Source organism: Dreissena polymorpha, chromosome 2 (assembly GCF_020536995.1).
Source record: "Dreissena polymorpha isolate Duluth1 chromosome 2, UMN_Dpol_1.0, whole genome shotgun sequence".
Taxonomy (NCBI): domain Eukaryota; kingdom Metazoa; phylum Mollusca; class Bivalvia; order Myida; family Dreissenidae; genus Dreissena; species Dreissena polymorpha.
The window spans coordinates 21,347,778-21,355,722 of record NC_068356.1 but is presented as its reverse complement, the minus strand read 5'-3'; the positions used below and the strand labels follow the sequence as shown (position 1 = coordinate 21,355,722).

Genomic DNA, 7,945 nt, shown 5'->3' with positions numbered 1-7,945 from the left:
AATTTAGAACATTATATCATTTTGAAACTGCGTTAGCAAGTACGTTTCCTTCATGCATTGTCACATACAGTTGTTCAATTTTTTTTTTATTTTGAAGAATAGAACAATAAATCAATTGTATTTTCATTTAAAAAAAATTTGTTATGAATAATGATTTTACAAAGTAAGCCTAATGGTAATCAAGAAAAATTGTTTTCTTATAAAAATCAAATTGATGTGTAATTCTTTTCCGTTGTTCCTATGACGGTTGAGTGACTTGTACCTATTACATCAAAAGTACGCTATTCACATATCGGTGTCATTGAGTGATGTCACAATTAATTAATTAATACAAACTTAAATAATTTACTAAGACATTAATCTTATGCTTCAAACTCGTATCCGTCAATGTGCTCTATTACGATTTTGATACAACGAAATGTTTGTCACACATTTTCAAGAGTAATGCGTTTTTGTTCATTTTTTACACCAACTTAATTATTTAAATTTACAATCAAAAACATTATACTGTTCATTATACACACACAAGCACACACACAACACACAAACGCACACCCGCACTCACACACGCACGCACGAACGTTCTGGTAACAAAAAGCAATTTTGAAGTGTAAGAAACCTATGTACTTCTAATACATCTAACGACACGCTTGATCATTGAATGCTTTAAATATTTTTTTAAACTTTTCGAGCATAATTTCATGTGTTGTTTTTTTAATTTATCGGTACTTCATTTTAGGATAACCTTGGTAAACTGCATGCACTTTTGACAGTTGCATTTATTTCGACAACACGTTAGATCGATCATAGAGATGTACGCCTATCGGTATGACAAAACACATTAATGACACCACAATGAATGTTAACATTCAATAATAATGAAATGTCTACATAATTGCACAATTTGAGTCTCGACTTTGGTTCCCTGTAGGCGAATTCATGTTCGTTCGAGTCTTTGCCACCAGAAGATCAGTTCGAATGCTTGGTCTGCGAACATTGGGAGCTATTGCACCACACGCATCGCTCATCTTACGCCGAAGGGAGAAGCTCAGTTAACCAGAGTGCGTTACACTCGATCCAATATACGACGGTGTAACCTTACGATGTAATGCCGGACTCATTTCCGTCGGAAGCATTCCAAGGCGAAACAGACGCAGGAATATTTCATCAATGTTAATATCCTTTTGGGCAGACTTTTCTGTATAGTCTGACGTCTGCTGGCCAGCTATAAGCGCTAATGGTTCCGAAGGCTCTATCATTCGTTCTTTCTCTTTATCACATTTGTTACCGACGACGACCATCGGCGTATGTATCGTCTTGCAATTTGTAGATCCCAGTTTACATTGACTTTTACATTCTATAATTTGTTTTCTAAGTCTCGCAACTTCGTCGAATGAGTCCCTGCGGTTGATGCTGAACACCAAGATGAACAGATTACCTGAAATCACATACAAGCAATTATATTTTGTAGACTGTATTCATGAATAATATTTGAAATCGTATGTTACGCCTGTTTCATTTTGACCGCTAACATTGTATGTTCTTTAACCCTATGTACATGTATCCCGCTGTGGCCATTTACCATCGCTGATTAGCACACATCTGCAATGCCACTTTGCAATATATGTTTAGTTATTCTTCAGGCCTGTAGATATTAATAAGTCCAGTATACACGTAGATGTATCACGTCGTGCGGGATCAGTAAGACGCCGTACAACAAAAATACTAATTGTGACAGTCTCAGCGTATTACCATGACACAATTTAGTTATATTGTATTTGATGGGGTCATCTTGTTGACTCGCGGAACGTCATGTATGTTTATTGATTGGATACGACACATACAAGCTGGGATAATACTCGTTATATAGACATACACAGGAAATAAGAAAAGTAGGACATTGATTTATTTCGACGTTAAAAAGATTGTCTTCGAAATAAAATAATTGTTGTTAAAAGTACGTAACATGTTACATTAGTATAGCATTGCCATCATGTCAAGAAGCAATCTTAAATTAATGATGTGTGGACGGTATTAAACCCCACCGTTTTTTAAACATATCAAAACAAGCTTGTGTCATTTCTCAAAGGGTGAAAGAGCTGTTGTTTACGTGATCCTACCCCTAATTCTCATTGAAAGTCCTTGTCGTATATTTCGGAATGCAGTAAATGCTAATTACTATTGATTTCAACATATACGTAGGCGGTAACACACATGAGAGCATTCCATACAAATTATAATTACAGTTCACCAAATGCGATGTTTGGCATTCACATGCTTGAATAACACCTAATGTTTGTGTTGATTTATACGTTCTTAACAGTAATTGTATCTCAAAGATTAATATAACGTATAATACCCCTGTTAATCTTACCGAATTTGATATGATCAAAAACTGGAAGCTTTTAATAATTGAAATAAGGGCAAGTTAAGTTCCTGTATAAAACAATAAAAAAATAATACATCATAAATGGATTATACAAACTTAAATTTAAGTTATTCAATAATTCGTGTAGTAAATACAAAGCAACGTTAATTATGAAAGAAATGTAATCACAGGATAAGGTGCTTTCCACTAACAGCTTTCCGTCGCTAATAAAGACCGCATTCATTCAGGAACTTTGGAGCCATTCTCTAGATGCAAATATGTTATTTTATTCGAATGGGCATGAACGACGTGGCCGCAATTTACCAACTCTCATATGATCTTAAATTATAATACATATGGTTAAGACTGGCACTTTCTGGAAACATAATCGTAATATCACACTGTGATTATATTAGCCCCAAGATGCAAGCTAAGATATTGGTTGTTTTGGCAATTTTCGTTGTTTTCGCCGTTTCTGGTCTAAATTGAACGCTCCTGGCATCCGAAGGCTCACTTTAAATGCGTATCAAACGTCGATGTGTTTTAAAAGAAAAAGCTGAAGTGAAAAATGTCTTTGAAGACGGTCACTCTGTTTGTGCACATTATATATATATATATATATATATATATATATATATATATATATATATATATATATATATATATATATATATATATATATATATATATATATATATATATATATACGTTCTGTTAGCAACCGCGTTCGCGTGTGAATTACAATCTGATAATCACTAAACAAGTCTGCTAGAAAAATCTGATAGGATGTCCACGTATTTTCAGATACAATCCGGCGGCGCATATGGTAGTGCCATCGTCGTGATCATTACACGCTTTAATACTTTAATACCATTATTGAGCGAGCATTTATTTCTTAGAAGACATCTATGAAAATGCCGTAAAAGCTCGTTCTCAGAAATAATGACTAAACCAAACTCAGTATGTCTTCCTAGAGAAATGAAACCAGACTTATATTAGACCATTGAGTTTGCGGTGCGATAGATAAGTAATGACTGGAAAAGACATAATTATCCGGTCAACACAATACAGCTATTTTTCTGACTTATTATTCGCCATACTGATTTTAGCTATTCGGCAACGCTGAATAATTTGCCGAGCATTTTCTGCCAATATTAATTATTAAAATAACTTAGTGTGAATTTTAATCTTAACGTCACATTAAGACATGCTGAGTCGTATACTGTTCAAAAACGCATATTAACGAAAAGATGGAGTTGTATGAAATAAAATATTGTTTTGTTCATGTCTTCTGCTTTCTTATTTGAAGATCAATCCATAAAAAGATAATAATTATATGGCTGTTTATTTTTATGTGAAATCAGGCGAGGGTGATATTGCGGAGATAAATGCCCGTTTACTCGCCACATCGGACAGGTCTGTGATTACCATGTTTTGTAGTTCGATATGTTCTGCCAATATTTTTAACTTCAAGTAAAATAAATCAGAATGTTAGCAATTTACTGTGCAACGCAGTGGCATATGAGACAGAAATATGGAGTCAGGAAATATCGATGTGAATAAAAAATACACAAACTCTAATATTTCTAGACAAAATACATCGCAGCTAGTTGGCAAAGTTTATGAATGTTATTGGTCAGTGGTATAGTCATTAAAATGTCGGATTAGTGTCTTAAACGTAATCGTGAAATAATGATATGAGACGTCGCGTTGTTCTTAAAGCTGGTAGCATAGAATGGACGTCAAATGCATTCGTTAAAGAATCTTGAGCGTTCAATCGACTTTAAGTAATAATCGACGAAAGTCAATCTTCCGTGTATTCTTTTTAAGCTCAGTGTACCCAATTTCCTAGTTAAATATACGCTGTAGAAGTGCGCGTTCAACTTAATATAACACTTGTCCAACTTATCTGTAATACACATTCTTAAGTTTCGCTATGCTCGATTATAAATAGCTATTTTAAAAGGTATACGAAATATTGATTTTAAAGGCGTTGAAAAGATTCCCCAGGAATGGTAATTTTGTTTTATATTATTCCCAATTGAATTTCAGAAAAAATCGCATGATTTATTTATGCGGTTTGATTAGCTTAATAGTGCTGTGTTTTTTTTTAATTTAACAACATCGATTGATACACCGGCTTACATATATGACGAGCTCAAATACACTTTTTTGATAACTTGCAACATATGTATCATTTGTGTTCTTAGCAGTACAATATTAAATTATAAACATATGTATCTGCATAGAATGTATTAATTTATTTGAATCTATTTCTGTTTTGATCTATCTCTTCTTTTGTCAATGGTATAATGTTTATATAGAAGAAAATGCTATACAATAGTATAATCATTGGCATTCAAATTATCCCTTTATTCATTCGTGAATATTTCTGTTCAGCTGGTAGGTTTTGTGATAATTTGTATTCGTTCACTCATGCATCGATTTTGCTTAAAGGTTATACTATATTTTACCTTTAAAAATCAATATGCCCGTTTTCTGTCTGTGTGACCAGTGTAATGTTTAACAATTTAAACGTTAATAAATGCATAATTATTCATTATGCACAAGATAACTTTCAAATATTTATCACTCTTTCTTTTAATCATTTATACAGTTTTCTGTATCTATTGCATCGCATTTGACGCGTCACTCAACATAAAATAAAAGTGTGCTCTCATCTGTAGTGCGTTCAGTTACAGCGAACGTTCGCCAATGATCGTTCGTTTCCGATTCGGTCTTATTGAACGATAAGTTCGGCGCGAACGTTTCAAGATGGCGGCTCCCAGAAAAATGATAGCGATTTTGATGGAGGAAATCGCGAATAACAATATTGTATCAGAGGAAAGGTCGTCGGAAGACTAAATACTGACAATTTCATAATAAAAACTATAAATACCCGTATTCTTTTTTAAATTAAGACTTAAATAAAAGATATTTCAAAAATAATAAAACCTATAATAGTTTTATTATAATTATAAGTGGTGTGGATGCGATAGTGTTATTTTTCAATTAGCGATCAATATTTAGTGTAAGAGTTGCATTGAATCAGTTATAAAATAAAGCCCTAAAATAGCGCAATGCATTACAATCTTTAAATGAAATTGTAACTTTCTTTTACATTGAATGAATTTTCGTTTCGTTTTCATTTGATGAAAATATTAATAAATTTTAGCATTCAAATGGAAACAAACACATGCATATTTTGCGAATTGAACTGTCTTTGAATGTACATGTATATTGAAAACTCTTTTGTAGTGATAATGAGCGATAAAATTCTGGCATTTTATTATACCATAAATCTATACATTTATTTTACCCAAGTATTTTATATCCATATTATGATCAAACGCGATTGCTTGTTTTTACAAAGATGTTTCGAACATTGCAGTAACGCACGATATTTAAACGTTATATTTGCAGGTACCCGTTAAATACGTTAATTGTGTAGCAGTAAATTTCCACAATATTTTAAATGTATTGTTATTATTAAACACGTTTGTGTTATGTTTAAACAGAGACGTAGGTCTCTGGTTTAAACTGGCTAATATATATAATCAATAGTTCCTGTTCATCCATTTCGGACAAATGTACGTCTATTTTTTTAAATACGTTCAAATATTTTATTAAAGCAACTGTTAAGTTTTTTACTTAACATGCCAAGAGATGACATGGAGGTATCATAAATCGTGTTTAATGACCAGACACCTGCGGTTTATGACCCCCATACAGAGACATACAAGTATAGTTCCCTGGGTTTTTGACACCCTGTTTTGTTAGTAATCGTCTGGACAGTATCCGATCATATCGAGATAATCGGTTTGTGATAAACAACGGGGCAATTAAACACTGGGTGGTTAAAAATGCTGAAATAAAGAGTGTCAACATTGGTGTGAACAATTAAATAAAACATTTACATGTATCAAGAGGATTTAGTTAATCTGTAACAAGGTAAGTTTTTACAGACATACATGTTCAAATCAGTTTCTTTATGTTGATTACATAAAAATAATCAATTTGTTGTTTGTTTTCGTCCTTATTTTCGTTCGTTCAATTGGATTCTATTTAATCTGAAAGAATTTCAATTTCTGAGTATTTTGTTGTTCTTAAAAAGGGTCGCGAATATGATTGGAACCTTATCACGATACGGTTCATCAAACGCAAACAATAGCAGAATGGCCGCAGTGTTGACGGCCAAAATTGGAGCATGCGCAAACTTGATGTCATTATCGAAATCCCCCAAACCTCCTATAAACTTTGTTTATAATTCAATTCGTTCTATGTACAACAAAAAATATCGAAGTTACACTGAACAACAACAAAAACTTATATGTCCGCCATCTTGGTTTCGCTAGCGAACTACCTCCCGAGAGGGTTCGCTTCGGTTCGCGAACGTTCGCTGCGAACCGAGCGTTCAATAGCGACGTTCGCGACCGTTCGCGAACTATAGCGAACGTTCGCTGTAACTGAACGCACTACTGGTGTGCCAAACGTTTAAAAAATTGAAATACATATTTCAGTTACAAACTAGAACTTTAGTCGAATGCAGGTAGGTGCTAATTAGCTGTTGGTTACATGTCATATGCAATTAGTATTCAAAGCAAGGGTATTGACATATTTACAGTGTATTCTTTAGGGTATTGTTGCACACGTAATAACTCAATAAACTACATACTCAAATGCGATCCATTTAAAAGACAAATTCAAATGAACCACTTTAAATAACTGAACAATACTTTCCGTTAAGAACTTGAAAATAAATTTCGACAAATATGTGTAACAATGAATTATGATTGCCATTATAAACGTTGCCGCATTTTTGCAAGAAGGATAGTTAACTTAATATTATGCTCAATGATAAAGCTGCAACTTTCTCAAGTAATAAACGCGATATAAGGCTCAGGAGGAGCGATGTCATACTGGTTGTCTTGGCAATAATCTTTTTTTGTCTCTGTTTTGTTTCATATTTAGCACTTCTTAGACGGCCATGGCTTGATAATCCGAAGAGAGAAGCAGCTTATCTCAATAGTTTTGTTCTCTTTAGGAAACATCAGTACCAATTGTTTCATAAATTATAGCGCTGCCAGTTCGTTATGTATTTAAACAATGGTGACATTTATTGTTTTTGGATTAGACACCGGTTTATTGTTAAACGCAATGTTGCCTGTTTGGCAATTCGATACAATATTTGGTTAGTTGGAATTTAGTGAATCATTGTTCTTCAATACGCGGATAAGAATAGTTTATTTAATCATATGTTCTCCACATGTAAAACCCATTATTATACCCGTTGTCATGCGCAACTATGAACTTCACAGAGTAAAAGCTTGTGCGCCTAGGACAATTATTTAATAAACACGCACACTTTTGAAACATTGTATAACATAAATCGATTATTAGAAAGCGATCAATTGTTCTTTGTTCACTGATGCATTCTAATATAATATATACTTTGCTAAAACTCTTGCAATTTTCAAATGAGGTTTTTTTGCAAATCTCTGACGATGTCCTTTTGAAATGGACATGATACAATAACTCTCACGTCAAATCCAGCCATAGAATTAAACTTACTCGCAA

General features: G+C 33.3%; 1 pseudogene; it reads right to left on the bottom strand.

Moving 5' to 3' along the window:
- Positions 1–887: 887 nt before the first annotated feature.
- On the bottom strand, positions 888–3,799 carry LOC127869578 (GTP-binding protein Rhes-like; annotated as a pseudogene).
- Between the last annotated feature and the right edge of the window lie 4,146 nt (positions 3,800–7,945).